The 12,378-nt window shown below is 46.1% G+C and overlaps 1 protein-coding gene across 1 annotated transcript in view; it reads left to right on the top strand.

Annotated features, from left to right (window-relative positions):
* The first annotated feature begins 532 nt into the window (after positions 1–532).
* LOC137531519 (putative gonadotropin-releasing hormone II receptor) overlaps positions 533–12,378 on the top strand; it is a 35,740-nt gene continuing 23,894 nt past the window's right edge. The window contains exon 1 of the mRNA XM_068251441.1: positions 533–596. The gene's annotated coding sequence lies outside the window, so the exon portion shown is untranslated. The remainder of the gene's footprint in view (positions 597–12,378) is intronic.

Genomic DNA, 12,378 nt, shown 5'->3' with positions numbered 1-12,378 from the left:
AGCGCCCACAGTCTATATGAGTGATGCAGCACAGGTCTGACGTGATATAACCTTTCTCTCTATCCCAGTTGCACTGCAGAACTCACTTGAGATGTAAGAAATACATAAGTGAGATATATATAGCAGTTGACTGGCGGGATAATAAAAGAGGAACCTCCGATCTATTCCTAGCAGGGGAGGTCCTGTAATAAATCCATTCGCTTTTCTTGCTCTGCAGTATTTTCCAGGCGTCGGAGTTCTCGGATGCGCAGGATGATGCATATCGCCAGAGCTGCCTGTGGGAATACAGAAGCAGGTGGTAAGGGAGTGAGCGGGGAAAGGTGACTGCCCCGTCACCAGCAGCTGCAGTGGAGTCTTGGCAGGTCACCCACCAGCAGTGTGTACAGAACAATGACAGCGGAGAGAGAAGGGGGGTTGGATCACATCTGCAATGTGTGAATGACCTACAGGGATAGACCGCAGCCAACATCTTCCCATCGCTTCTCTACTTCCCGAAGCAGAGAATCTGCAGCATAGCCGGATCTCCCAGCCACTGTAGGACAGCCGATGCAGGACAGCCGGATGTCGCAGCCACTGTAGGACAGCGGTACGCAGCGGTAAGTACTGTTTCCTGCTGCAGGAGGGGAATAGTAATCTGTGCACTGCATGAAAGTCTTGGCTGTTCTGGGGGGAATCTTTGATTAGTTAAAGGGAACCTAAACTGAGAGGGATATGGATGTTTCCTTTTAAACAATACCAGTTGCCTGGTAGTCCTGCTGATCTCTTTGGCTGCAATAGTGGCTGAATCACACACCTGGAACAAGCATGCAGGTAATCCAGTCTGACTTCAGTCAGAGCACCTGATTTGCATGCTTGTTCAGGGGCTGTGGCTGAAAGTATTAGAGACACAGGATCAGCAGGAGAGTCAGGCAACTGGTATTATTTTAAAAGGAAAAATACATGTCCTTCTCAGTTTAGGTTCCCTTTAAAGGGAACCAGAGATGAACGATAATGAAAAAATTAAAAAGCTTTTATACATACCTGGGGCTTCCTCCAGCCCCATAAACCTGGATCGCTCCCACGCCGCCATCTTCCGCTTCCTCTATCGCCGGTACCGGGTCTCGTCACTTCCGGCGGACGCGACCAATTTTCCGCATGCACAGGGGCTCCCGCCATACCCTTACGCATGCGGCTGCGCAGTATGCAGCCGCACGCGTAAAGATATGGAGGGAGCCCCTGTTATGCGCACAATTGGCCGCGTGCTGACTCCGACTGGCGGAAACTGCGGGACCCGGTACCAGGCAGCGGAGGACAGCGGCGTGGGAGCGATCCAGGCTTATGGGGCTAGAGGAAGCTCCAGGTATGTATAAAAGCTTTTTAATGTTTCAGCTCTGGTTCTCTTTGGCCTGGTGCACACCAAAAACCGCTAGCAGATCCGCAAAATGCTAGCAGATTTTGAAACGCTTTTTCTTCTTTTTCTGTAGCGTTTCAGCTAGCATTTTGTGGTTTTGTGAAGCGGTTTTGGTGTAGTAGATTTCATGTATTGTTACAGTAAAGCTGTTACTGAACAGCTACTGTAACATAAACCGCCTGGCAAACCGCTCTGAACTGCCGTTTTTCAAAACGGTTTGCGTTTTTCCTATACTTAACATTGAGGCAGAAACGCATCCGCAATCCAAAATCTGCAGCAGCCCGGGAGTATGCGTTTCTGCAAAACGCCTCCCGCTCTGGTGTGCACCAGCCCATTGAAATACATTACCCAAGCGGATCCGCACCGGCAAGCGGATCGCAAACCGCAGCAGAACCGCTCTGGTGTGCACTAGGCCATAAAAGGCAACCTGAAGTGAGAGGTATGTGAAGGCTGCCATATTAATTTCCAGCGGACCTGAACTCAGAACCAGATTGACTGTTACCATGCGCTGGAGAAAAAAACCCCTAGTTAGTCAAAGCAGCGTGCAGAACTGAGGAATACCCTTAAATCCTCAAATTGTGCAAATGGTTCGATTTATAGGAGTCTGACACGCGCTAATCCAGTCAATAAGCTTTATTCCTACAAAGTTGTTTACAAATATTGCAATAAAAAATAGGTACCCCACTCCACTCATACACTCCACACCACCTCTACTCTCATACCACTGAAGGGCCCTTCTAAAAAACAAAAATGAAATAAAAAATAAAAATAATCATAAAAATTGGAACGTTAAAAATAGGCATATAATGCTTCCCTACATATGCAGGTTCCGACCCAGCAGTTTCCTATATGGATCAAGAGAAGATTTAAAACTGATTTGAGGACCGTCCTGTTAAACTTCCTCCAGCAAGTACCACATTCCTGTTACAGATATGGATCAGTCCGATTAAATGGCAAGTGCCTCAATCTACAAGGTTTTGCTAGATAAATCCTTACAAAGTCCACATACCGCTCCTGGACCTTCTAGACTTTCCGCTGTCACGCAGCTCGTTCAGTGCACTCCACGCCAGCCTTCTCGTGCAGCCTGCGTCACTTCCGCTCACAAGATACAGATCCCCGCTCGCTGCACTTCCGCTTAGCGTAACTTTGATGTATGTTGGTTCTACTTTCCGGGTGACGTCACCACTCGCACAGAGACTCCTGGACCTTGATACAAAGGTTACCGCTGCGCGCTTCCGCGGTATAGCACTTAGTCCGCAGTCTCCGTCACCAACTTAGTTTATAGAAGATAAAACCTCAACGCGTTTCTGCCAATATCCGTTGGCCTTCTTCTGATAACTAAACTCCTCCTGAAGAAGGCCAACGGATATTGGCAGAAACGCTGGCGTGGAGTGCACTGAACGAGCTGCGTGACAGCGGAAAGTCTAGAAGGTCCAGGAGCGGTATGTGGACTTTGTAAGGATTTATCTAGCAAAACCTTGTAGATTGAGGCACTTGCCATTTAATCGGACTGATCCATATCTGTAACAGGAATGTGGTACTTGCTGGAGGAAGTTTAACAGGACGGTCCTCAAATCAGTTTTAAATCTTCTCTTGATCCATATAGGAAACTGCTGGGTCGGAACCTGCATATGTAGGGAAGCATTATATGCCTATTTTTAACGTTCCAATTTTTATGATTATTTTTATTTTTTATTTCATTTTTGTTTTTTAGAAGGGCCCTTCAGTGGTATGAGAGTAGAGGTGGTGTGGAGTGTATGAGTGGAGTGGGGTACCTATTTTTTATTGCAATATTTGTAAACAACTTTGTAGGAATAAAGCTTATTGACTGGATTAGCGCGTGTCAGACTCCTATAAACTGAACTCAGAACCCCCTCTCTGCTCTAAAAGATAAGCAACAGCATAATAACCTTTACAGAAAAACATTTCTTTGTTACAGCAGATACAAATTCTGAAATAAATCTGCAGTGTGTCTGCTTCCAGCTTTCATGGAAGGAGACATTGGGCTCGATTCACTTTGGGCGTGCTAACTACGGTGCTTAGCAGTTAGCACGCCTAAAGCTTTGATTGATCGCGCGCAAAGTTTAGCTCTGTGCGAGAAACTTTGCACCGTATGCGATCAAACTGTCGCACCGGGTGCGCCTAAAACAGCGCACCGTGCGACATTTTGGGCGCCCCCTGGTGCAACATTTTAGGCGCACCCAGTGCGACGTTTCGCATGCACCGCGCAACGCTAAACTTTGCTTTGCACGTCCTAAAGGGCTTTAGGCGTACTAAGGGGCTTTTAGGCGTGCTAACTAACTTAGCACCCTTTTGTGAATCAAGCCCATAGGGTTAACATTCTGTGTTTACAAATGAGCTGCTCTGCCAAAGCAGCCAGCTGACAAAGCTGAGAGATCAAATTACACTTGTGATTAGGCACAGATGAGGGGGGATTAGACAGGCTAAACTCTCTAAATACATACAGGGGTGCATTTATCTATGTATTTCTTCAGTCCTGTGCAGGAGTTCAGGTCCGCTTTAAACAATACCAGTTTCCAGGCATACTGCTGATCTCTTGGGCTGCAGTAGTGTCTGAATCTCACACCTGAAGCAAGCCTGCATCTAATCATCAGATTTTTTGCCCAAAACACCTGTTCTGCTGCATGCTTGTTCAGGGTCTATCGCTGAAAAGTATTAGAGGCAGAGGATCAGCAGGACAATGTGCATTGTATAAATTAAATAAATATGTCAGCCTCCATATCCCTTTAAAGAAACAGCCCACCTAAAAAAGGGTCAGATCGGTCGGCAGCACGGCTCTCAGAATAATCAATGGATATAGGGCTATGATTATTGGGTACTTATCCATTAGCCGGGCGCATCCTCTAGGTGGCGATAGAACTCCAGCAGAGTTACATCTTTCCCTACTATCCATGGCGGCAGGGGTGCCTCTAGCCATTTTGTCACTCCAGGCGAGAAAATCTGTGACGCAACCCCCCCACACCCATGGCACCTTCCATGAAAATAATCATAATGTGGCAGCGTTTCACCAGAAAATACACGCAATGTAAGGCTGCAGAAGTGAGCTTACGGGCTGCGGGCCAGTGAACTGACGCGGCATCTATTAGACGCCGCAAGCCTGTTCACCACCTGGGGACACAAAACCTGGTCGGCCTGGCACCCTCTAAAATGGGTCAGAAGGAGGCACACAGGGGGACAGAAGGAGGCACAGGGGGACAGAAGGAGGCACAGGGGGACAGAAGGAGGCACAAAGGGGCACAGAAGGAGGCACAGGGGACAGAGGAAGGCGCAGGGGACAGAGGTGGCACATGGGACTGAAGAGGCACATGGAGACAGAAGGAGGCCACAAAGGGGTACAGAAGGAGGCACAGGAGGACAGAAGGAGGCAGAGTGGGACTGAAGGAGAAACAGGGGGGCAGAGGTAGCACAAGGGGACAAATAAAGGCAAATGGGACATAAGGAGGCACAGGGGGACAGAAGGAGTCACAAAGGGCACAGAAGGAGGCAGAGATGGCACAAAGGAGGAAAGAAGGATGCACAAGGCACAGAGGTGTCAGCTGCCTGCAACTTGCGCTAAGTAGATGCAGCAGAAGCAAGTAATAGAACACCCACAGGGGTGTGGCTTGATCTTGGGTGGAGCTTAATTTGGGGCAGGGCTTAATCCAGCAACATGGCACCCCCCATGACCAATGGCACTCCAGGCAGTGGCCTGTACTGCCTATGCCTAGAGGCGCCTCTGCATGGCGGCCTGGAGGGGGAATAGTAATTATCGCCACCTAGAGGATGCGCCCGGCTAACGGATAAGAACCGATTATTGTATTCATGTAATAAGGTTAAAGGGCACCCGAGGCAAAAATGAACTAATGAAATAAATGATTGTATCTATCTTCCTTCTCCTAAAAATGACTTAAGATATTCCACAGTTTTATTTTATATTTAAACCTAGTTTTTATGTTTAACTGTTTTATTGTTTTTGCTCAATGACACATACATTGAAGCATGGCAGAGCTAAAATCTATGAACTATCGTCCCTTTTTATCTCTTTCCTGCTCTCAGAAGCCATTTTCTGCTAGGAAAGTGTTTTATAGTTGGAATTTCTTCTCAGTGAGGGTCACACTGTAGTCACTTCCTGTCTGAGTCAGCCACTTACATACCTGATATTTAACTCTTTCAGGCAGAGAAAGAAAAAAAGGAGCACAGCATAGTTATTAGTGCGCTAGGCACTGTACATACCCATGTCTATCTCATCATGTCACATGTCACCTAGTACCACTATTGCAAAAAATGTTAAAATGTAAAATGCATACATTGAAAATGTACATTTCCCACAGCGTAAAGTGTACTGTAAATTACTTTTTTCCCATGTTGCTATCACTTACAGTAGAAAGTGAAAGGGAGTGAAAATCTGGGAGGTCGGACAGGCTTGGAGAGCCCATTTACACGTAAAATTCAAAAACCTTATCGCTTAGCGCTACCGTTTGGCGCAAGTGATTTTACCATGATTAGCGTGGTTAAAATGACTGTAGACGTCCGCGATTCAGAGCGATTGTGATCAGCACTTTATTAAGCACCGTACCGTGATCGCTCCAGAATTGCGGCAAAATGCTGCAGGGAACATGTTTTGCGATTGGGGCTAATCGCCAATCACCCACAATCGGCGCCAATCGCGGCAGTGACATCACTGCCATAGGGATAGAATAGCACTAGCGCTTCGGCGATTAGCGGGAATTGCCCGCTAATCGTCGTAGTGAGAACGGACCCTGAACTAGTCCATCTTCTCAGGCTGGATGGAATCAAATGACTAGTAAAGGGTGCTACTACTCTGTATGGGAGCTGAATAAAGAGCGGCAGTGAACGCCAGTGACACAGTTGAGGCCTCATACACACTATCGTGGCGCATCATGTCGCGATACTCGTGACACCCCTGAGCTGTGCATGGGAGCTGGAGAGCTGCTACAAGCTACAGGAAGGCTAAATGACAGCTCTGGAGGTTTGGTGATTGTTTTATGCCCTGCAAACCCCCAACTAAGCCCTGAGGGCTGGAACCCACAAGAGCGGTTTTGTGAGCATTTCTGGAGCGATTCAAAACGCTAGTGCAGGGGCCTCAAACTCGCGGCCCGTGGGCCATTTGCGGCCCTCGATACAATATTTTGTGGCCCTCCCTGGCAAAAGCTCCTTATAATTCGCTTCAGTGCTCCCAAGTAATCCGCCGCATCCCCGCTGCTAAACGAGGGCTGCAGAGCCCCCAAATCACCCAGGGGGCAATCCGCCGGCATTTCCTGGAAGGGGCAGAGCTTTCAGCTTCAGCTCTGCCCCTCCTGACGTCAATCGCCGCACGGATCGCCACCTCTCCCCGCCCCTCTCTGTGAAGGAAGAGTGAGAGGGGCGGGCAGAGGCGGCGATGCGCCGTGATTGTGAAATCCCTTATGCGGCCCAGCCTCATCCTGACTTTGCCTCCTGCGGCCCCCCAGGTAAATTGAGTTTGAGACCCCTGCGCTAGTGTTTTGCAAAAACGCTCAGCTAATGTTAACGGATGGGGCAACTTCCACTGGAGCGTTTGCGATTCCTCAAATCGCAAACCCAGGAAATGCAGCATTTTGGGAGCGTTAGCGCTTCAATGTAAAGTATACAAACGCTGGCTTAATCGCTCATTAAAACCTGCATGGAGCGATTTTTCTAGTGTTTCAACCTTACCACACACTGTAACAAAATTAAAATTAATTGAAAGGACCAATCAGACTTTAAAATGCTAATCGCTAATCGCTACACAACCGCTGGCAAATTGATACACTTTGTAAAATCACTTCCTAAAACGCTCATGAAACCGCTGACAAACTGCTGATACAAAATGCTAGCGCTTGCGATTAGCGATAGTGTTTTGCAGTGGGTTCCAGCCCTTAAAGTACAGTCCCTGTTATCCCCTCAGGCATGCAGATTAGTTGAGACTTCTAGTACCTAAGTTCTGGATCAGGGCCTAGTTTTAAACTAGCTGAACTACTTCAGCCCTCAGTTGTTTTCACTTTATACATCCAAGCAATGTTCACCTCCCATTCATTAGCCTATAACTTTATCACTACTTATCACAATTAACTGATCTATATCTTGTTTTTTTCCGCCACCAATTGGGCTTTCTTTGGGTGGTACATTTTGCTAAGAGCTACTTTACTGTAAATGCATTTTAACAGTAAGAAGTAGAAAAAAAAAACTAAAAAAATGCATTATTTCTCAGTTTTCGGCCATTATAGTTTTAAAATAATACATGCCTCCATAATTAAAACCCACGTATTGAATTTGCCCCTTTGTCCCGGTTATTACACCGTTTAAATTATGTCCCTATCACAATGTATGGCGACAATATTTTATTTAGAAATAAAAGTGCATTTTTTTTCAGTTTTGCATGCATCACTATTTACAAGCTTATAATAAAAAAAAAATAGAAATATTTCATCTTTACATGCATATTTAAAAAGTTTAGACCCTTAGGTAAATATTTGTGTTTGGTTTTTTTTTTTCATTGTAATTTTTTTTTATTATTATTATTAAACATTTTATTTGGGTATTTTTGGGAGAGTGGGATAGTAAATAGTAATTTTTTTTAATGTAAATATATATATATTTTTTTTTTTAATGTAGCTGTAGTTTTACTTTTTGCCTACAAGATGGCAACCTTAGGTTTGTTTATATGACGCCACTCATAAGCTTAACATATACTCTTAGAGGGACGTAGGAGGCAGAAAAAGCAAGGCTTCCGAGAGAAGCCGTTGCATTTTCTGCGGGGGAGAGGAATCAGTAATCGGGCACCATGGCCCGATTCATTGATTCCTGGGCTAACGAGAGCGCGCGGGAGCGCACATGGCCTCTTGGACGTAGCTTCTTCAGAAAGTTGTGTCAGAGACTAGAGAGAGGAACACACGCTGGAGCGCACGGAAGGTATGTAGCTGCCGCTGCCCAGACACTGCCTGCCGCTGCCCAGACAGTAATTTAATCTGGAGGGGAGCGCAGAGTGGAGAGCCCCGAGGTGAGGGAGGGGGGGACTACCCCCTCCCCCCCCCCCCCCCCCGGCCGACTGTGACCATGGCTTTCCCCTCATGCTGCGACCCCTCCAGCCCCCCAAAATGGCCCAAGCGGGGCCTAGTTACGCCCCTGATGTACCCTTTTCTTATTTCTCTCTGCTTCAAACACAATAGGGGAATGATAGCTGAGTGAGTTGTGCGCCCCCTCCTACACTGCGCCCTGAGGCTGGAGCCTCTCTCGCCTCTGGCGATTGCTAGTGGAAAAGCGCCCTAAGTCCCATTTCACCTGCCTGTTTTTTATCTTGTTCTGCTGCAAAATTTGAGAATACAATTTAGTTTTTTTTGTTTCTCTTGCACAGTGTTCTAGGATTGTGGACTGACTATCTGGAAGACAGTCAGTAGTTAAGTACTCTTTAAGCTCTTTATTTTTCCTTGCTGTGTTGCCTGATGCTGTTTACAGAGAAGTTACCACTAGAAATGTCGGTCTGACACCGCATTAAATTGTGAATAATTTTCCTGCTGGTCGTCCAGCTCCGCCCCCACAGCGAGTCCGACTGCTCTGATGTGTCACACATTACGGGATTTCTGCCGCTGTCTATTCCAGCGAGCTAAATGCCAGCGAATCTGGATAAATACTTAATAGACACAGAGACAGAAGAGAGTGCATGATAACAAGCCATGACCCCTCTGCACCTTCTCAACTCTATGAATAAATGATCAACAGCCCAGCTTCACAGAAGAGATGGGAGATTAGTCCTCAGTCGGTGTCACCGGCCAGCACAGCGCTATTAACTCTTCCCAGGCTGGGCTGTGCACCACATGTCCCCAACACATATGATGCAGATTGAAAAAAGGGCGCGGGGTATAGCTGAAATTTTAAGATATTGTCTATCAGTGGTGCTCAAATACCCCTTTTAAAAATTCGAATTTGGTCGAATTCGAATAGTAAATTATTCGAGGTCAGTCGAATATTCGAGTCGAATATTTTTTACTATTCGATTCGACCTCGGACTTCGAGCTCACTATTCGAGTCGGTATTCGAGCTCACTATTCGAGCTGACTATTCGAATTGGCCCAAAATAGCTTCCAACACTTGTTTTGAGGGTGAATGATGCAAGAAACATCTTTTTTTCCAAGTAACAACAGCAAGTGATTATGTGGGGATGTTCCTTTAAAAAAAAATGTGGAAAGAGAAGTTGTGTCCTTAATTTGGTTCAGTAGTGTAGTGTTACTGTATATACTTGTTCTTCTTCTTCTTTATCTTTCTTAATCTTCTTCTAGATCTTCTTCTTCTTCTTCTTCTTCTTCTTCATCATCTTCTTCTTCTTCTTCATCTTCATCTTCTTCATCTTCTTCTTCATCTTCTTCTTCTTCTTCTTCATCTTCTTCTTCTTCTTCATCTTCTTCATCTTCTTCATCTTCATCTTCTTCATCTTCATCTTCTTCATCTTCATCTTCTTCTTCATCTTCTTCATCTTCTTCATCTTCTTCATCTTCTTCTTCTTCTTCTTCATCTTCTTCTTCTTCTTCTTCATCTTCTTCATCTTCTTCTTCTTCTTCTTCATCTTCTTCATCATCTTCTTCTTCTTCTTCATCTTCATCTTCTTCATCTTCTTCTTCATCTTCTTCATCTTCTTCTTCATCTTCTTCTTCTTCATCTTCTTCTTCTTCATCTTCTTCTTCTTCTTCTTCATCTTCTTCATCATCTTCTTCTTCTTCTTCTTCATCTTCATCTTCTTCATCTTCTTCTTCATCTTCTTCTTCTTCATCTTCTTCTTCTTCTTCATCTTCATCTTCTTCATCTTCATCTTCTTCTTCTTCATCTTCTTCTTCATCTTCTTCTTCATCTTCTCCTTCTCCTTCTTTTTCAATATCGTCTTCTTCTTCTTCTTCACGTATTTCTCTTTTCAAATTTTTTTTTAAAGAAATGCAGCTATTTTTGAGCGTAACAAATAGCTGGTGGGCGCACGCATGTTGGAAGCGCCATTGTATGTGCTCCCTGGCAGTGGAAACACAAAGACAGCAGGAGGTAAATTCAGCAGCAGGAGGAGGAGGATGAGTGTGTGGCAGCAGGCAGTCAATGAGGCAGGCAGCTCGCCGTGACATAATAGCCCTGGTACCTAGCGGTGATACCAGGGCTGTAAATAAACACAACAGGAGGTCCCAGACAGCGGTCGTGCAGCCCACATTGTGTCCAATACACAACTGGGACAACACAGTTTTCAACCCGGGCACCTCAGAAAAATTAAACCTTTTTTTTTTTGTTATTGGTTTTTTTTGGTTTTGGTTTTACAACCAATATAGCTATTGTTTTGACGTAATAGCTGGTGGCAGAGTGGCAGCAGAAGGTAATTCTGTGTACCCTGGCAGTGGGAAACACAGACAGACAGCAGCAGCAGGAGGAATGGAGGAGCAGTGTGAGCAGCTATTGTTGTGACGTAATAGCTGGTGGCAGAGTGGCAGCAGACGGTAATTCTGTGTACCCTGGCAGTGGGAAACACAGACAGACAGCAGCAGCAGGAGGAATGGAGGAGCAGTGTGAGTGTGGCAGCAGGTAGGCAGCGTGACATAATAGCCCTGGTTGGTACCTAGCGGTGATACCAGGGCTGTAAATAAACACAACAGGAGGTCCCAGACAGCGGTCGTGCAGCCCACATTGTGTCCAATACACAACTGGGACAACACAGTTTTCAACCCGGGCACCTCAGAAAAATTAAACCTTTTTTTTTTTGTTATTGGTTTTTTTTGGTTTTGGTTTTACAACCAATATAGCTATTGTTTTGACGTAATAGCTGGTGGCAGAGTGGCAGCAGAAGGTAATTCTGTGTACCCTGGCAGTGGGAAACACAGACAGACAGCAGCAGCAGGAGGAATGGAGGAGCAGTGTGAGCAGCTATTGTTGTGACGTAATAGCTGGTGGCAGAGTGGCAGCAGACGGTAATTCTGTGTACCCTGGCAGTGGGAAACACAGACAGACAGCAGCAGCAGGAGGAATGGAGGAGCAGTGTGAGTGTGGCAGCAGGTAGGCAGCGTGACATAATAGCCCTGGTACCTAGCGGTGATACCAGGGCTGTAAATAAACACAACAGGAGGTCCCAGACAGCGGTCGTGCAGCCCACATTGTGTCCAATACACAACTGGGACAACACAGTTTTCAACCCGGGCACCTCAGAAAAATTAAACCTTTTTTTTTTTGTTATTGGTTTTTTTTGGTTTTGGTTTTACAACCAATATAGCTATTGTTTTGACGTAATAGCTGGTGGCAGAGTGGCAGCAGAAGGTAATTCTGTGTACCCTGGCAGTGGGAAACACAGACAGACAGCAGCAGCAGGAGGAATGGAGGAGCAGTGTGAGCAGCTATTGTTGTGACGTAATAGCTGGTGGCAGAGTGGCAGCAGACGGTAATTCTGTGTACCCTGGCAGTGGGAAACACAGACAGACAGCAGCAGCAGGAGGAATGGAGGAGCAGTGTGAGTGTGGCAGCAGGTAGGCAGCGTGACATAATAGCCCTGGTACCTAGCGGTGATACCAGGGCTGTAAATAAACACAACAGGAGGTCCCAGACAGCGGTCGTGCAGCCCACATTGTGTCCAATACACAACTGGGACAACACAGTTTTCAACCCGGGCACCTCAGAAAAATTAAACCTTTTTTTTTTTTTATTGGTTTTTTTTGGTTTTGGTTTTACAACCAATATAGCTATTGTTTTGACGTAATAGCTGGTGGCAGAGTGGCAGCAGAAGGTAATTCTGTGTACCCTGGCAGTGGGAAACACAGACAGACAGCAGCAGCAGGAGGAATGGAGGAGCAGTGTGAGCAGCTATTGTTGTGACGTAATAGCTGGTGGCAGAGTGGCAGCAGACGGTAATTCTGTGTACCCTGGCAGTGGGAAACACAGACAGACAGCAGAAGGGCAGTACACAGCAGCAGCCCACTGTAGGTGTGAAATGTGTGGCTGCAGGCGACGTAATAGTC

The sequence above is a fragment of the Hyperolius riggenbachi genome, chromosome 9, assembly GCF_040937935.1.
Source record: "Hyperolius riggenbachi isolate aHypRig1 chromosome 9, aHypRig1.pri, whole genome shotgun sequence".
NCBI classification, from domain to species: Eukaryota; Metazoa; Chordata; class Amphibia; order Anura; family Hyperoliidae; genus Hyperolius; species Hyperolius riggenbachi.
The sequence above is the reverse complement of the archived record's forward strand: the minus strand, read 5'-3'. Positions and strand labels throughout refer to the sequence as shown.